Source organism: Eretmochelys imbricata, chromosome 24 (assembly GCF_965152235.1).
Source record: "Eretmochelys imbricata isolate rEreImb1 chromosome 24, rEreImb1.hap1, whole genome shotgun sequence".
Classification (NCBI taxonomy): domain Eukaryota; kingdom Metazoa; phylum Chordata; order Testudines; family Cheloniidae; genus Eretmochelys; species Eretmochelys imbricata.
In genome coordinates, this window is record NC_135595.1 from 10,644,812 (window position 1) to 10,663,822 (window position 19,011).

Genomic DNA, 19,011 nt, shown 5'->3' on the forward strand with positions numbered 1-19,011 from the left:
CCTCGCTGGCACCTGACCCAAAATGACCAATGAGGGGACAAGATACTTTCAAATCTGGAGGGGGCAGGGGGGTAACAAAGGGTTTGGCTGTCTGTGGGATGCTTTTGCCAGGAACAGATCAGAAATGCAAGCCTTACAACTCCTGCTAAGTTAGTAAGTAATCTAGCTAGAAAATAAACTAGATTTCCTTTTGTTTAATGGCTGGTAAAATAAGCTATGCTGGAGGGAATGTATATTCCTGTTTGTGTGTCTTTTTGTAACTTAAGGTTTTGCCTAGAGGGATTCTCTATGTTTTGAATCTGATTAGCCGGTAAGGTATTTATCATCCTGATTTTACAGAGGTGATTCTTTTACCTTTTCTTTAATTAAAATTCTCTTTAAGAACCTGATTGATTTTTCATTGTTCTTAAGATCCAAGGGTTTGGGTCTGTGTTCACCTGTACAAATTGGTGAGGATTCTTATCAAGCCTTCCCCAGGAAAGGGGGTGTAGGGCTTGGGGGAAGACGTCTCCAAGTGGTCTCTTTCCCTGTTCTTTGTTCAAAACGCTTGGTGGTGACAGCATAGGGTTCAAGGCCAAGCCAAAGTTTGTACCTTGGGGAAGTTTTTAACCTAAGCTGATAAGAATAAGCTTAGGGGGGGTCTTTCATGCAGGTCCCCATATCTGTACGCTAGAGTTCAGAGTGAGGAAGGAACCTTGACAGAGGAGAAAAGCTGCTCAGGTCAAAGGTGACTACCAGGATCCCTGGCCTAACAAAGCAGTTAGAGAGAGCACTGTTTCCTACCTCTGACTCTACCAAAGGACAGCTGTAGCCTCTCAGGGGTTCAGAAGAAAAGAGTTTGAGCCTAGATGAGCAGAAGCCAGCAGGGGGAAGAGAGTTGGGATAAATGCAATGAGATGGCCCAGAAAGAAGACAGCCAAGGACTAAGGCCAGATCTACACTACAGACCTATATTGGGATCACTATATCGCTCATAGGTGTGGATTTATATCAACCTAACCCCCCATGTAGACAGCACAATGTCAACACGAGAACTTCTACCATCAACATAGCTATCACCTTTCAGGGAGGTGGATTAACTACGCTGACAGGAGAAGCTCTCCTGCCAGCATAGGAGCATCTTCACTTAAGTGCTATAGCAGCATTTTAAGTGTAGACCTGCCCTAAACCTCAGGGGGTTCTCCCGCATTGGGCAAGAAGTTGTAAACTCTCCATATACAAAAGAGAAGCAGCACAGAGTAAAAAGCTGGGAGGGAGGTGGGTATTTTAACCCATTTTTCCCCATTAGTCCTATTTAATAGCCTCTTTTATACAGAGTGTGTCTACATGAGACTTTTTATTAACATCACCGAGTAGCTAACATTTCTAAAGGCTAGTCTGGATATTCCCCAGCTATCAGCGTTTGTAGTTTGCCCACAGGGATCAGCTTAGGGCAGTGGATCTCAACCTTTTTTCATCTGTGGACCCCTAAAAATTTTCAAATGGAGGTGTAGACCACTTTGGAAATATTAGTCCACAGACTAGAGGTTGAAAACCACTGTTCTGGAGTAATGACAAGCTTCTTCTGATCCCTTAGACAGAGTCTGTGGACCCCCAAGGATCTGTGGGCCACAGGTTGAGAACCACTGGCTTAGGGTAGACAACCATGTATCCTTGGAACAAACATTTGGGAATGTCCGGACTGGCCTTTACAAAGGTGTTCACTCCCCTGAGTTAACTGGCATCCAGAGAAAACAAGCCTCCAGGGAAGAAAGAAATTACTTCCCTACCTAATGGAACGCAACCACCTCTGGGGTAAAACATGGCAGCTGTTTACCAATCTACAGCAACACTGTAGAACAGCTTGAGGGAAGGAGGCAGTCATATTCACCTGAAATTGCAGGGAGAATACAATTAGCGGCTCTGGTCTTTAAACGCCACACTGGGATTAGAAAGATTTAAGTGATGAAACTGGCCATGAATCTGGGAAAATATCCTGACTGGAAGAAAGAATCATGGGATCTTTGTTATCCACCAACTCAGGTCTTACTGGAATGAGGGCAACAGCTCCTTACACCTAGAATGCTCACTCGGCCAATGGAGTAAAGTATAGATCTAACAAATTTATCTGAGCATAAGCTTTTGTGAGCTACAGCTCACTTCATAGAATATCAGGGTTGGAAGGGACCTCAGGAGGTCATCTAGTCCAACCCCCTGCTCAAAGCAGGACCAATCCCCAATTAAATCATCCCAGCCAGGGCTTTGTCAAGCCTGACCTTAAAAACTTCTAAGGAAGGAGATTCTACCACCTCCCTAGGTAATGCATTCCAGTGTTTCACCACCCTCCTAGTGAAAAAGTTTTTCCTAATATCCAACCTAAACCTCCCCCACTGCAACTTGAGACCATTACTCCTTGTCCTCTCCTCTTCTACCACTGAGAATAGTCTAGAACCATCCTCTCTGGAACCACCTCTCAGGTAGTTGAAAGCAGCTATCAAATCCCCCCTCATTCTTCTCTTCCGCAGACTAAACAATCCCAGTTCCCTCAGCCTCTCTTCCTAAGTCATGTGTTCCAGACCCCTAATCATTTTTGTTGCCCTTCGCTGGACTCTCTCCAATTTATCCACATCCTTCCTGTAGTGTGGGGCCCAAAACTGGACACAGTACTCCAGATGAGGCCTCACCAATGTCGAATAGAGGGGAACGATCACGTCCCTTGATCTGCTCGCTATGCCCTTACTTATACATCCCAAAATGCCATTGGCCTTCTTGGCAACAAGGGCACACTGCTGACTCATATCCAGCTTCTCGTCCACTGTCACCCCTAGGTCCTTTTCCGCAGAACTGCTGCCTAGCCATTCGGTCCCTAGTCTGTAGCGGTGCATTGGGTTCTTCCGTCCTAAGTGCAGGACCCTGCACTTATCCTTATTGAGCCTCATCAGATTTCTTTTGGCCCAGTCCTCCAATTTGTCTAGGTCCCGCTGTATCCTATCCCTACCCTCCAGCATATCTACCACTCCTCCTAGTTTAGTATCATCCGCAAATTTGCTGAGAGTGCAATCCACACCATCCTCCAGATCATTTATGAAAATATTGAACAAAACCGGCCCCAGGACCGACCCTTGGGGCACTCCACTTGACACCGGCTGCCAACTAGACATGGAGCCATTGATCACTACCCGTTGAGCCCGACAATCTAGCCAACTTTCTACCCACCTTATAGTGTATTCATCCAGCCCATACTTCTTTAACTTGCTGACAAGAATACTGTGGGAGACCGTGTCAAAAGCTTTGCTAAAGTCAAGAAACAATACATCCACTGCTTTCCCTTCATCCACAGAACCAGTAATCTCATCATAGAAGGCGATTAGATTAGTCAGGCATGACCTTCCCTTGGTGAATCCATGCTGACTGTTCCTGATCACTTTCCTCTCATGTAAGTGCTTCAGGATTGATTCTTTGAGGACCTGCTCCATGATTTTTCCGGGGACTGAGGTGAGGCTGACTGGCCTGTAGTTCCCAGGATCCTCCTCCTTCCCCTTTTTAAAGATTGGCACTACATTAGCCTTTTTCCAGTCGTCTGGGACTTCCCCCGTTCACCACGAGTTTTCAAAGATAATGGCCAATGGCTCTGCAATCACAGCCGCCAATTCCTTTAGCACTCTCGGATGCAACTCGTCCGGCCCCATGGACTTGTGCACGTCCAGCTTTTCTAAATAGTCCCTAACCACCTCTTTCTCCACAGAGGGCTGGCCATCTACTCCCCATGCTGTGATACCAAGCGCAGCAGTCTGGGAGCTGACCTTCATCGGATGCATTCAGTGGAAAATACAGTGGGGAGATTTATATACATAGAGAACATGAAACAATGGGCGTTTCAGATGTTCTTGTCAACTGCTGGAAATGGCCCACCTTGATCATCACTACAAAAGGTTCCTCCCCTGCCCGCTGGCTCTCCTGATGGTAATAGCTCACCTTACCTGATCATTCTCGTTACAGCGTGTATGGTAAAGCCCATTGTTTCACGTTCTCTATGTATATAAATCTCCCCACTGTATTTTCCACTGAATGCATCCGATGAAGTGAGCTGTAGCTCACAAAATCTTATGCTCAAATAAATTGGTTAGTCTCTAAGGTGCCACAAGTACTCCTTTTCTTTTTGCGGATACAGACTAACACGGCTGCTACTCTGAAACCGATAGATCTATGGAACTCTTCAGTCTTCAGAGAGTTGGGGGAACCGAAGCGTTAGGCTACTCAAAACTTTGTACTCTACACATCTGAAGGTGGTAATTACACTAGCTTTCAAATGCCCAAGGGCTGATGTCCCCAGCGCCCTGTCAGAAACTTGAAGATATCCCTTCACACCAGCGTGCAAAGCCTTCTCGATCCCTGCAACACAGCACGATCCTTCCAGCTGAGTACTGGCTGGACACTTGGAAACCCACCAATGCAACACTCTAAAACCAGCTCTACAGGCAGGAGTGTAAGCGGGCACCTGGGGCCCAGCATCCCAAACAAGTCTTGCTCTCTATTAGTGGAGCCAGAAGGGAAAGCAACTCCTGTTCTGCTCCCACTCCAACACACACACTTCTAACAGCTTGGGATCCTGCAGATTACATGGCTAGACCAGAAATTAGGTGGGGGAAACTGTCATTAAGGGAAAGCACTCACTTGTTCCCTGACCTGACAGGGACTAAGCATACTGTCTCGGTAGATCAGCTATGTATTATTTGCATTCCAGTAGTGCCCAGAGCATCAGATCAGAGTTGGTGTCCTACAAACATACAGAAAGATGCAACTCCTGCCCGAAAGAGCTTACACTCTGGGCCCCCATGTACAGACACCAGGATCCTCAATTAAACCTGAACCACCTACCTTTTAATTACAGACAGACAATCTCCTCTTCCTGTTAAGCTGAAGAGATGCTGTCTCCCCAGCAGGCTCCAATACCACATATATTGCCATACACTAGATTCCACTACCAGGCGGCAACGCCAGGGCCCTGCCCAGCACAATACCTAGATTCTATTCAAAGCCAGTAAGCCTCCCAATGCAAGGAAGCCAAGGGTCAAACCACAATGTGCAGGAAGACGTTAATGTACCACACCTTGTTCCCCTAAACACTGCCAGCTTTAGAACAGCCTCTGGCTGGGTGAGCCCCATGCAGATCTCTGATGCTGAAGGAACAGTAATTACACAGGCAGGTAACAATGCACATGATGCTGCAACACATGGGAAACTCTTTTAGACATCCCCCCCACACCAGGCCCTCAGTGAAAGAGCATTCACCCTCCAATACCTGCCATCCAAGGATGTGTACACACTCTACAAGGGTCACTGAATTTAGCCCCCCAACTGCCTCATGTGGCACATATTAGCCCCATTGTACACAGGTGGAGAAAAAGGCAAAGAGAGCTGAAGGGACATGGCCCAAAGTCAGTAAAAGACCCAGAGCATGGAATATCTAGCGCTTGTGTTTTAGACAAGAGATCATCCTTCCTCCCTTAACCTACTGCTTGTTAAAGATGGGCAGGAGTCTTTCACTTCTGGGATGCCCTCAATTCCAGCCCAGCTCCCAGTAAGTGAACCATTACCACTGGATAGCTTCTAGAAGATCTATGTCAAGTGTTGTAAGTTTAGGGTGAATCCATTAAAAACTCGAGGATCCCCACATCCTGCACTTACACCATGCAGAAGGAATACTGCTATGCTCACCAGAAGAAGGGTTTCCATGTTACCAAATGCTAATAAATGGATCGTGAAAAAGAAAATTAGTCTTGTGGTTAAGGCACAAGACTGGGAGATGAGAACTGGATTTTATTCCTAGCTCTGCTGCAGTCACCTCCTGGCCCTGTGCCTTGAGCGCCCCAGTTGTCAAACAGGGATGATGCCTAGTTCACCAAGTTGAGGCTTAAGCACTTTGAGATCGCCCCACTGAAAGGTGATGGGGGAGATTTTTGAAGTAGTGCGGTGGCATTAGCCACAAGCTCCATTAACTAGAATAGAAGTTGTGGGGTGAAGGCCCCAGTACCACTATGAACAACATCTACCCGATATTTTTAAAATTGAGAAAACAGGATGCAAGGCACGTTGTAAGCTCTTTCCAGAAGGCAGATTCCTAGTTCCAATCAAATGACATTGTGTGCAAGTTGGCGTGTGTTCTGTTTTATATCAGACATACTTGCACTCTTCTGAAGTCTACAATCTAGTAGTGTCCAACAGTAGGAAGCCAGTTAGCCCCTGCCCCCACCTTGCAAGTGACGATTGTCACTCAATTACACTTCAGTTGTATGCAATACAAAGTCCAACAACAGGATTAAAATACTGCACACCAACCCATTTTAAGAGTGTTGAATTGATATTTATAGCTCCTTAGTTACTGAACAATCCATTATTATAATGGATATGTAGCTATAAACACACTAATGGACTAGCTCTGCCAGAACACACAGTATTGCAGCCACATTTGGACCAAGCTGCACAGGCACGATGGCTGTGGAGATAGGGCAGCAGTATGAAAAATGTCAGGCTTTTCTCTGGTCTACCAAAGACTCCCTACCTTCAGGGTCATCCTGATTTCAGTCTGCTTTACCAGACAGCGAAAACCCCATGGGTCTTTGCAGACAGATCACTATTGTGAACACAACCCTATGTATTGGCATACACTGGATCTCTTGTACACTCTCACCGCTTTGTATTTGTTCACTTGAGGCTCCTATATTTAAGCAGGGTTTTCTCCTAAGTACTAGAGTATGGCAACCTAAGACAGTGCTCCTTTAAGTACAACAGAGGCTGTCAGGTGATTTAGGCCCAAAATGTAACTTGATCAAGATCTTACACAGCCTAATAATCCTTTCATCCCAACATGCCACTCTAGGAGTATGTCAAAAAAGGCAGCACTCGGACTCTCAGTAGATAGCTGCAGCTAGCCCCGCGGGGACCCCCACCTTCCAAAGGACACATTCTACTATTGAGCATTCAGTTACATTTCAGATGTGTGAAATATGCAAAACCCAATAACATAGTACGAAAACCACAGGTTTAGGGTGAATCCATTAAAAACTCGAGGATTCCCCACATCCTGCACTTACACCATGCAGAAGGAATACTGCTATGCTCACCAGAAGAGGGGTTTCCATGTTACCAAATGCTAATAAATGGATCGTGGAGGAGAAAATTAGTCTTGTGGTTAAGGCACAGGGCTGGAGCCCCAACCCCATGCCAGCTCTCTGCCATAACTCTCCACCATCATTCTTTTCTAGGGCATAGCTCCTAGTCCAGCCAGCAGAGCAGCTAAAGGCATTCCAGCCAGACAGCTACTGTTCATTCTCTTTCCCAAGTTCTCCCAGCTACAACTCATACAACACTGTCCCTCAGTATTACAAAAATAATTCAGAAATAAGAGGGATGGGGATGTCAACTGATATTTACATGATTTTATTTTAATTTCAATGAAAATAATTTGATTGGTCTTAAGCCTTGCCTTAGAGTGATGGGGATTTATACTGTCCTAGTGCATGAGAACCTGACAGTGAAACTGACCAGACTTAATACTTCCATGGATGCTGTTTATTTTAGTTTTACTGCCTACCCAGAGGAGAGAGCACATTAGATGCTTAGGAAATCCTTTTAGTTTTAAAAACCGTACTTCCATGGCACCTTCCATCCACAGATGTCAGTGTGTTGCGGAGACGGATGAGTATCATTACGCCCATCTGTAAGACGGGGAACCAGACGCACAGAGAGGGGAAGTGACTTGCCCAATGTCAGAGCAAGTCAGTGACAGAACTGGGAGTAGAAACAAAGTCCTCTGACTACCTGTTTGGGGCCTCTTCCACAAGACAAATGCTGCCTCTGACACATAAAAAGAAGCAATTCAGTAAACTCAAGGGGACTTTGTTTCTCAACTACAGAAGACCTCTCTTAGTTGAGCCTTCCCAGTAGAGTCTGATCTCAGTTAAGTGATGAGACTATCAAAAAGCCTGAAGAGACTGGAAATCCGTTATTGTGTTGATACACATTACTTGAGCTTGTCAGCTCTTAAAGGCAGGAACCACCTTTTCGATGTGTTTGTCCAGCACCTAGCACAACAGGATCCTGATCTACGACTGGGGACCCTAAGTGCTACCACTATGCAAATCTCCTTGTTTCCCCCACCCCTCCCAAACACACATCTTTATTTGTTATTTTCTATATTAACTAACCAGAGGTTCAATAGAAAGTCATACCCATGGAAAACCTGGATAAAGGCCACTTACCCTAGTGGCACTAGCTAAATGAGCTCACTGTTAAGCAAAGGTTATGCCAATCCTGTACTGATTAGTCATCAGTCATTGCCATTCACTATCAATATCCTATTTATAACAGGAACATTTTCTAAAGATCTCCAAATGTTAGCAACACTGGAAGCCTTAAGACACGATTCTGCAGAGAGAACTGCATGAGCCCAGATGTCCTCTTGCATGGTGCTCTGTGCAGGACCAGGTTCTCCTGTAGACAGGTTGCCAGCATTTTTAACAGCATATCATACAAGCATATCGAATCAAGATGGTGTTAGAAACACCAGCAATCTGCCTCTTAGGGCCCCAAATGCAGTTAATATCAAGAGAGCAGAACCAGATGTATCAACAGTGGGCATGTTTTTAGAAAGGCCCTCCCCATACTAGGGAAGCTATGAGGCTAACACAGGTCCTGAAGATCACACAAAACATGCAGATTTCCGTTAATTGGGATGCACTTAATTGGGAAAATTGTATGATTTTTTTTTTAAACCTGGCAGCGTCCTGAGTAATATATACACACTTTAATTTTGATTCACCCTCTCGAGGGGCACACAAATCAGCTCTTGGCTATCTTTTTCCTTAAAAATCGTGTGAGCGTGGGGGGGGGGAATATAACCCATTAAATGAAGGTTTTCCTTTTAGAGATAAAGCACCTCAAAGCCACCACAAACCGGACACCTTTAAATTACTGCACAATATGCTAGTTCTGAAGCACAATGGAACAGCCTTGGTCAATGAACACCACCACTTTACATGCCATATCCAAGGCACTCAATTCAACTCAATGAGGCTTTGACACAACCAACGTCTCAAGTGTTGCCAAACTGTAAGAGAGAGATCCCCCTCCCCCATTTGTCAGAGAGAGAATCAGAACCCTTCACATTCAGGTTCACCCACACCCTGTTTGGAGAGATCAGGGACTCCATTTGGCAGGAGAAGAGAAGATGTGATTTGCCTGACATCACGCAACTGGGCAGCATGATGGCTAATGAAATTCAGTGTGAAACACAAGGTAGCGTACACTAGAAAGAACAATCCTTGAGTTACTCACACATACTATGGGTTATCTACAAACAAGGCTTGTACCCCTTTAGCTGTACAGTATAGTCAAAGCAGTTCAACCCCTTAGCGAGAGCACAGTTATCACAGTATAAAGGTGCTTTATCCCACACCTGGTGTGCACTTAAAACTTATACTAGCATAGCTAGGTGGGGGGGGGAGGAGAGAAAAAAACCACACACCATAGCGACAGAACAATGGTGACAAAACCCTCAGTGTAGGGAAAGCTATGCCAACAGCGTGTGCTCCTGTCAGCCCAGCTAATGGGAGGTGGTGTTCCTATGCTGGCAGAACGCCTCCTTCTGTCATTGTATACTGCATCTACACTAGGGGACTGTGTCAGCATAGGCTCAGTAATGTAGCTATAGCCCCAGTAGGGCTATTCTCCTTCTCATAAAGATATATTTGTACCTGTATAAATCACTTTTATACCTGCAAAAGAGCTCGTGTGGATACAGTGATTTCAGTAAAAAAAAAAATTCACCCCTCTAACCAAAATAAAGATTGGCCAAACTGTCAAGTGCAGACCAGGCCTTAATTAATTAGCCACTCAGGAAAGAGACTTGGGCATCATTTTTGGACACTTCAACGTGCAATGCTGCCAAAAAAAAAAAAAACACCTCTAGTGTGTTCTGACGTACAGGCAACAAGACAGCACATATTATAAAGCTATTGAGAAGTCAATGGGACCCCCTTCACCTGGGTTACTGTGCTCATTTCTGGCCACCTTATTTCAGGAAGTTCTAAGATAGGTAGGTGAGAGTGATCAGAGGCATGGAAAGATTTCCATACGAAGGGAGAATGAAAAGACTGGGACTCATAAGCCTAGTCTATCTATACTTGTAAGCTTTACTAGTAGAACTACATCACTTAGGGATGTGATTTTGTATTAGCTAGTCATTCAGGTAGAAGACCTAGCATAAATGCAATATATGCACCTATAAAGGTGGCATATACACCGGTACATTACTCCCTGTTCTCATAGGAGGAGAGTTATACTAGTATCAGTACCTTTATTGCTAGAACTGTGCCCATTTGGAGGGGGAGGGCAGTTGTACCTATTTAACTATACCGGTCTGGTTATAGCAGTGCAGCTTTCTAAAAGTTGACACCTCCTTACTTTAAGGAAGATAAATAAGAAGAGACACGACAGAGACACAAACTAAGAAATAGCACAGAAAGAGATAAGGTAATACTATTTCCCATTTCTAGAGTCATTACAAGAAAGGGATATCCAATTCGGATAAAAGGCAACACGTTTAAAACTTAAAAACAAACAGCACAATTAACACACGGAATTCATTGCCACAAGAAATCACTGTGGACAAAAGCTCAGTAGGATAATAAATAGGATTAAACACTTACATGGATAACATCCAGTTACATTACACAGGATAAGAAAAGGATACATACATATAAGCCCTGCTGCTGCAGAACATAAGCCAAATTACTGGGGTTATGGTATAACCCGTTCATTGGAAGTTTCTTCCAGGCTGTCCGTTAAAGGGTTTCCTTGCACCTTTCTCTAAAGCATCTATTACAGGTGATGCTGGAAACAGGATACTGAACTAACCTGCCCATTGGCATGAGTCTGTATGGCAATTCCCTTGTTCTTATGAAGAATCAGTGGCAGAAAAGGAAACAGAACCCAGGGGTCCTGATTCCCAATCTGCTGCTTTAACTCCTAGAGAACACTGTCTCAAGCAAATGAGCAGCAGTTTACTAGCCCAGGCTTATCTAGTCACTCACCTTAGAAAAACAACAAACCCCATATATTTTACTCACCAGTCCAAAAAACAAACAAAACCAGAGAAGAAAAGAAAAGAAAGTTGCTGGCCCCAGGCTGGGATACATTAGACTGAACACAAGACAGTTTTAGAGGCACTCACCTTTCCTACTTCTATCCACCACACAGGCCCAGCAGCACCTGGGAAACTGGCTCTGTAGATTTGCTGAGAGACTGAGAAAAATTACAGTTTAAATTTAAGAGGTGTCATTTATAACTGATCTCACCCTCTTGCACCTTATTACTCTGAAGTAAAGATAGCTCAGACCAGACTTCATCCACCCCATTCCTCCCAGTACATGTATGTTTGTTTTAATTAAAGATTAAATGTAGCAAGAGTATTTCATGCAAGCCTAGAGTGTGGGTTGGCGAGGGCCCAACACAGACACCCTCGGTGAACCCCAGAAAAGACACCTGCTCCCTGCCCCCCAAATACAGTTCACAAGTCTCCCCATACGCCAGGCACCATTAAAGCTAAACCTGGAGAATCAGGCAGGTTCAGCCTTTCTCAGATAGCGGGGAGGGAGCGAGAGCATGGCCATGACCCTGCGGGGCCAGGAAAGGAAAGCTGGGCAGGTGCAGGCTGGGCTGGGTCGCCAGGCACCTGCACTGGGGATGGAAGATCCAAGAGCAATCCCCTAACCACAGAGGACGAGCCCGAGCAGGGGCTAAGGGAGGCCTTGGTTCTAATGGCTGGGAACCCTGGGCCTGCACGGGAGAGGGGAGAAGTGGGTTCAGGGCAGGAGCAGGACCTGTCCTGGGAGGGGGAGAGGAGCGGGACCGGGCTCTGGCAAAGGGTTAGGGGAGCGGGGCCAGGCTATAGGTTGGGGGAGGGGAAGGGGAGCAGGCCAGTCCCGGGAGGGGATCGGGTCCTGGCTATGGGTTGGGGGAGGGGAGCGGGGCCGGGGCCGGGGCCCAGGCCCGGTTGGGGGAGGGGAGCGGGGCCGAGGCCGGGGCCCAGGCCCGGTTGGGGGAGGGGAGCGGGGCCGAGGCCGGGGCCCAGGCCCGGTTGGGGGAGGGGAGCGGGGCCGAGGCCGGGGCCCAGGCCCGGTTGGGGGAGGGGAGCGGGGCCGAGGCCGGGGCCCAGGCCCGGTTGGGGGAGGGGAGCGGGGCCGGGGCCGGGGCCCAGGCCCGGTTGGGGGAGGGGAGCGGGGCCGAGGCCGGGGCCCAGGCCCGGTTGGGGGAGGGGAGCGGGGCCGAGGCCGGGGCCCAGGCCCGGTTGGGGGAGGGGAGCGGGGCCGAGGCCGGGGCCCAGGCCCGGTTGGGGGAGGGGAGCGGGGCCGAGGCCGGGGCCCAGGCCCGGTTGGGGGAGGGGAGCGGGGCCGAGGCCGGGGCCCAGGCCCGGTTGGGGGAGGGGAGCGGGGCCGGGCCTGTCCCGGGGGTCCCAGGAGCGGGGCCCGCTCAGGCCGCGGCTCCGGGGGACGTGGACGGACCCTACTCCCGGCGGCCCCGGGCCCGCTCAGGCCGGGATCCTGCTTCCCCGGGCCGCTCCCCCGCCACCGGCTCCGGGCCCAGCCGCCATCTTACTGCGCCGCCTCCCTCCGCCGGGGACGCTTTGCGGCTCCCGCCCGCGCTTTACGGCAGCGGCGGCTTCGCGACACCCGCTCCCCTCAGTGCCTGGGGTTTGTTATTGTAGGGTCGCGGCCGAGGGGGTGGGGCCCGGCGGGGGCCCGTGTGAGGGACGGGTCTGCCCGCGCCAGATCCGCCGTGATTGTAAATTCCCCTCCCCCATTAGACCCCTGTGCTATTGGCGGGTCCCCGGTATTAAAGACCCCCCCCCCCCCGTTAGCTGCCCCGTCTCATCACCTCCGCCAGCAGTGTCATTGTAGGGCCGCCCCCTCCTCAGCCCCAGGTTTCCAGTGCAGCCTGCCTGGGGGAGCCCCGCTCTGTTATTGTAGGGTCACTGCAACCCGGGATAACCCGGGATATTGTAGGGTCATTGCTCCTCTCCCTGACTTCAGCCTCTTCCCTCGGGTGACCCCCTCAGCTGTGCTCCCTTGGGAGCTCAAGCCACCCAGCACCCTGTCCCCATCCATCCCACGGGTGGGCGGCCACCCCCCTTTCCGCCTTGGACTGATGCGCTGGGCTAGGCCTGCTGCTTTGTTATGGGGCTGCCCGTAAGCCCGGGGCTGCCCGCGCTGCTTTGGGACTGGGAAGTGCCTCACGCGGGGGCAGGGCAATCATTTCTCACGCCACCAGAGTTTCTATTTTTGTATGTTGGTGCTGCGAGCAGGGCCTGCGTTTTCACTGACTCCCTCCACCCCTGGCATGGCCAATGCGGTAAGCAGCAGGGTGGCTGCCCTCCCTGCCGCCTCCCGTGCTTTGGCCCCAAACAACTGCTGATTGGGTCAATCACAGGCCAGGCCTCCCCCAAACAGACTCCCACCAGGAGGCCAGATACACGCTATAGGGCTGCACCCTCTGCACTGGGATCCCAGAAGGGATGGATCAGCCCCTTCGACCTGATCCTTTCCCTTTCTACTCTCTTTTCCCCAGGATGGGATCCCTGACCCTCTAGCGTCGGACTTCCCCGCATGACAGCCCCATCTGGAAGGAGCTTGGGGCGGTCTTGGCTGGTGGGCTCGAGGGGAGGCGCCTGTCATGGATCCACAGGTCCGGTGCTCTCATACGGCTCTGGAACAGTCCCTGGGAGAACGCCTTCAGGGCATCAGCCCCCTTAGGGTCACACTCGCTCACTGGAGTAAGCCTCTTGGTTTCACTGCTTCCTGGGAATGAACATCAGAGACTTCAGCACCCCTGCTTCACTGCTGTGAGCTTCCTGTAGCAAGTCCACCTGCACTGGACCCCAGAGGGAGACTTACACACTTAAAGGGAGCAATCCCCCGCCCCTCCCAGTTTCCTTAATATGGAGTGACTCTTATCCAGCATTGTAAAAGCAGAAGGGTTTATTAGATGTCTGGAACACAGTGTAGAAAGCCCTTGGTTAGCACAGAGAACAGAAAGTTACAGCATAGTCCATCTGGGTTAGTTCACAACCCAGAGCTCTCCTCTGAACCTTTCTTAGTCTCTGTTCAGAAGCTTCCTGCTTTCAGCAGCCCACACTTAACCACTCCACCTGAACCTCTTCCAAGCCCTTTGTTCTCCAGCTAGTCACAATCGAGTGGCTTCCTGCAGAGGATGGGACATCCACGGTCATTCAGTTGGTAGGGTACCAAACGTCCAGACAATTGTCTTCCGGGACTCTCCATGGTCCTGGGCCCCAGATAGCTGGGTGTCAGTCACACCTGTATCTCTGCAATGAGTAAACAATCTTTCCTCCCCATCTAGTTAACCATGTAGCTCATCGGGGAAACTGAGGCACACAATACTCATCCAAAATATTATGAAAAATTCCCACTCCGCCACAGGGCCACAATCCTGGAGCCAAGAACAAGAGATTCTTGGGGAGGCAGTGTGATGTAGTGGCTAGAGCACTGGGCTGGGACTCAGGAAACCTGAGTTCTGTTCCCCACTCTGCCACTGATGCTGCTGGGTAATGCTGGGCACATCACTTCTCTCTGTGATTCAGCTGCCTCCTCTGGAAAATGGGGATAGTGAAACTGACCTCCTCTCTAAAGCACTTTGAGATCTCCTGGTGAAAAGTGCTAGATAAGAGCTAGGTGTTATCACCAAATAATAACGTATTTTAATTTGATTCAGTCACTTGTTGGGCTGTGGCCTCTGCTGCTTCCATGGCTGTGATCTTCGAGTGGCCGTGCCCAATGGGGCCTAGCGCCAACTGTAGTCTCAGGAGTCTTGTGATCAGAGAGATCTCCCCATGGCTTTGACCTCTGCAACACAATGCCTGCTCCCTCTCCCCCACACGCTAGGACTTCGAAATCGGTATTCCAACATCTCTCGCCTTTCACTGAGGGGCAGAGAAAGCTCTTTTGCTGCTCGAAGGAAACCTCCTCCTACAAATACACAGGGAAGAACAGGCTCGATGTCCTTCAAGGAAAAGTCAAGCAGGGGAAAAGTCATGTAAATAAGTCATAACATCTTTCCAAGAACACACACTCATTATGTGGTACCCTCTTTCAACCCCTTAACCTGATTTGACAAATATTAACATGCACTGGGCCACATACATTTGCAATCCAGATCTAAGTTTTGGATCTGTTCGGCACTGGTGAGGCCCCACCTGGAGTATTGTGTCCAGTTTTGGTCTCCCCACTACAGAAGGGATGTGGACAAATTGGAGAGAGTCCAGTGGAAGGCAATGAACATTATTTGGGGGCTGGGGCACATGACTTATGAGGAGAGGCTGAGGGAACTGGGGTTATTTAGTCTGCAGAAGAGAAGAGTGAGGGGGGATTTGATAGCAACCTTCAACTACCTGAAGGGGGGTTCCAAAGAGGATGGAGCTCAGCTGTTCTCAGTGGTGGCAGATGACAGAACAAGGAGCAATGGTCTCAAATTGCAGTGGGGGAGATCTAGGTTGGATATTCAAAAACACTATTTCACTAGGAGGGTGGTGAAGCGCTGGAATGGGTTACCTAGGGAGGTGGTGGAATCTCCATCCTTAGAGGTTTTTAAGTCCCGGCTTGACAAAGCCTTGGCTGGGATGATTTAGTTGGTGTTGGTCCTGCTTTGAGCCGGGGATTGGACAAGATGACTCCTGAGGTCTCGTCCAACCCTAATATTCTATGATTCTATGATCTTCCACTTTGCTGCTGGTCCACGTGCTGCAACACTTGTGAGGTGCATGGGCACTCTTTTCCTTTTTGAAAAGGGCAGGACACCAGTAACCCCGGAGGCTGGCACAAGAGGGTTTGGCTTTTAAATCCCTGCAAGTCCTGCAACAACTTTGATTTTAGGGACAGCGATAAAACAGCAGTGAAGACGTTAGGCTAGATCCTCAGCTGGTCAAAAACTAGCCCTGCTCTGTTCAGTTCAATAGAGTTACAATTGCTAAGCATATGACCCTTTGTCGGGAGGCTGGGCAAATAGACTCTTTCAATCACTGAAAGACTTCACAGACACAACCCAGCAGCAGGGCAGGTTTTAGTCGAACGCACGCAGAGTTTGCTTTTCACTTCCGGTTGTGATTGTTAAATGTACTAGGAAATAAAGCTGTTTCCAAGGAGGATTTTTAAAAAATAACAAATGATGAGCCATGAGACGAGCTGTGCCTTGTGGATATGGGCCATTTCACCCATTCAGTGGGGAAGTGCCGAGAGTCCTGCCTGCTTTGCCTGTGACACCACTTCCCAGTGCCATTTCCACTGCTGGCGAGTGGTCAACTGCAAACAGCACAAGAGAAGTGTATAGATTTCAGGGCAGATTGGCCTAGCATGCGCATGGGTCAAGAGCAGCACAGATGGCTCACTTCTGGCTCTGCTGTGCCTTACCCTTGTAGTGCAGCAGCATCCCTCACTGCCTGTTCTTTCACCTCTTCACTGTCAGTGCAGGGGAGGGGGTTAGACAATGCTTCTCCACTGCGTGCTAGGAAACAGTCACCCTCTTGTTATTCCAGTTTTATGCTCTCAAGAACACTCCAGTGGTGAAGGTGTGACCATCTAATTCCTGCCTCTCATCCCAAAGAGTAAAATCACCTTGTATATGGAGGATGTGTCGTGCATGAAAAGAACTCACAGGGAATCCCAACAGTATAAAGCATTGCTCATTTAGTTAGAGTCATTGGCGTCCTGTTCCAGTATCATAGAATCATAGAATCATAGAATATCAGGGTTGGAAGGGTCCTCAGCAGGTCATTTAGTCCAACCCCCTGCTTAAAGCAGGACCAACCTCCAACTAAATCATCCCAGCCAGGGCTTTGTCAAGCCTGACCTTAAAAACTTCTAAGGAAGGAGATTCCACCACCTCCCTAGGTAACGCATTCCAGTATTTCAACACCCTCCTAGTGAAAAAGTTTTTCCTAATATCCAACCTAAATCTCCCACACTGCAACTTGAGACCATTACTCCTTGTTCTGTCATCTGCTACCTCTGAGAACAGTCTAGAGCCATCCTCTTTGGAACCCCCTTTCAGGTAGTTGAAAGCAGCTATCAAATCCCCCCTCATTCTTCTCTTCCGCAGACTAAACAATCCCAGTTCCCTCAGCCTCTCCTCATATGTCATGTGTTCCAGTCCCCTAATCATTTTTGTTGCCCTCTGCTGGACTCTTTCCAATTTTTCCACATCCTTCTTGTAGTGTGGGGCCCAAAACTGGACACAGTACTTCAGATAAGGCCTCACCAATGTCGAACAGAGGGGAACGATCACGTCCCTCTGCTGGCGATGCCCCTACTTATACATCCCAAAATACCATTGGCCTTCTTGGCAACAAGGGCACACTGTTGACTCATATCCAGCTTCCTGTCCACTGTAACCCCTAGGTTCTGCAGAACTGCTGCCAAGCCATTCGGTCCCTAGTCTGTAGCAGTGCATGGGATTCTTCCGTCCTAAGTGCAGGACTCTGCACTTGTCCTTGTTGAACTTCATCAGATTTCTTTTGGCCCCATCCTCCAATTTGTCTAGGTCCCTCTGTATCCTATCCCTACCCTCCAGCGTATCTACCTCTCCTCCCAGTTTAGTGTCATCTGCAAACTTGCTGAGGGTGCAATCCACACCATCCTCCAGATCATTTATGAAGATATTGAACAAAACCGGCCCCAGGACCAACCCTTGGGGCACTCTACTTGATACCAGCTGCCAACTAGACATGGAGCCATTGATCACTACCCGTTGAGCCTGACAATCTAGCCAACTCTCTATCCACCTTATCATCCATTCATCCAGCCTTTATTTCTTTAACTTGCTGGCAAGAATACTGTGGGAGACCGTGTCAAAAGCTTTACTAAAGTCAAGGAACAACACATCCACTGCTTTCCCCTCATCCACAGAGCCAGTTATCTCGTCATAGAAGGCAATTAGATTAGTCAGGCATGACTTGCCCTTGGTGAATCCATGCTGACTGTTCCTGATCACTTTCCTCTCCTCTAAGTGCTTCAGAATTGATTCCTTGAGGACCTGCTCCATGATTTTTCCAGGGACTGAGTGTCAATAGCATGGCCAGACAGAGAGTGGGAAGACTTTCCCAAGTTGCAAGAAGGGAAGCTGGGGAGGTGTGCTTCTGGCTCACAGTGGTTTTGAAAGCCCTTTGCCTTCGCATGCTGCACATTTTGGCCAAGCCTCCAGTCAGCGTGAAAACTCCACTCCCAGGCTGTGGCAGGGCCAGGGTAATGTTCATAAAGGCAGGGAACAATGAAGTGGTGCCTTTAAAGGGAATTCACCTTTATAGATTCCAAGGCCAAAAGGGATCATTGTGATCATCAGACTGACCACGTATAACCCTTCAGCTGTTCTGAAAAACCCAACCAGGATGTTGGCACTCACTTAAAGATATTTATGAGATTCTTTAAGCATTTTGCTGATACTTGGCACCACTCGGGAGAAGTTCTTTACCCAAAATGATTTCCAGTCATTTGTGAATTAATTCCCTCCCTCCCAGGCAGGATGTGAAGCTTATTAGCTCTACTGTTACTGAGGGAAGAGAGAGTAAGTGGAGTGAGGCACCTGCTGCTCCCATCCACTTCATCAGCAGCTGTGGGGGCTTGGCCTCTCAGGTGGTGGAACAAGTGGAACCTGGCTCTCTCATCCCCTGCTCCCTGCAGTAAGCATGCTGCCTGGCTCGTGCTGCTCACCAAGAGAGGTCAGTGCTGAGGTGCTTTACAGGCTGACTCAAAAAGGTGACTGGGCCAACAATGGTGGAAAACGCGGCCTCTCTTGCAGCAGAAGAGGCCAGACAGAGCTGGCGATTCTATCTGATTTCACAACCTTGGCATGGTCCGAACCTGGAGGGGAGAGTATCGAACAGCCCTTTTTCAGGCCAGTGCATGCCCCAGAGCATCTCTAGGGGGCACTGTGTTGCCAGAGGTAGAATCTTTTGTCCTGACTGCT

The 19,011-nt window shown here is 48.8% G+C and overlaps 1 protein-coding gene across 7 annotated transcripts in view; it reads right to left on the bottom strand.

The window, feature by feature from the left end:
* DCAF8 (DDB1 and CUL4 associated factor 8) overlaps positions 1-12,664 on the bottom strand; it is a 55,413-nt gene extending 42,749 nt beyond the window's left edge. For 3 of the 7 annotated variants that reach the window (XR_013348714.1, XM_077841737.1, XM_077841742.1), the window contains exons 1-2: positions 12,543-12,664; positions 11,213-11,283 (exon numbers count right to left, since the gene is read on the bottom strand). The gene's annotated coding sequence lies outside the window, so the exon portion shown is untranslated. The other 4 variants (XM_077841739.1, XM_077841740.1, XM_077841741.1 and 1 more) reach the window with 4 other exon arrangements.
* Positions 12,665-19,011: the final 6,347 nt, after the last annotated feature.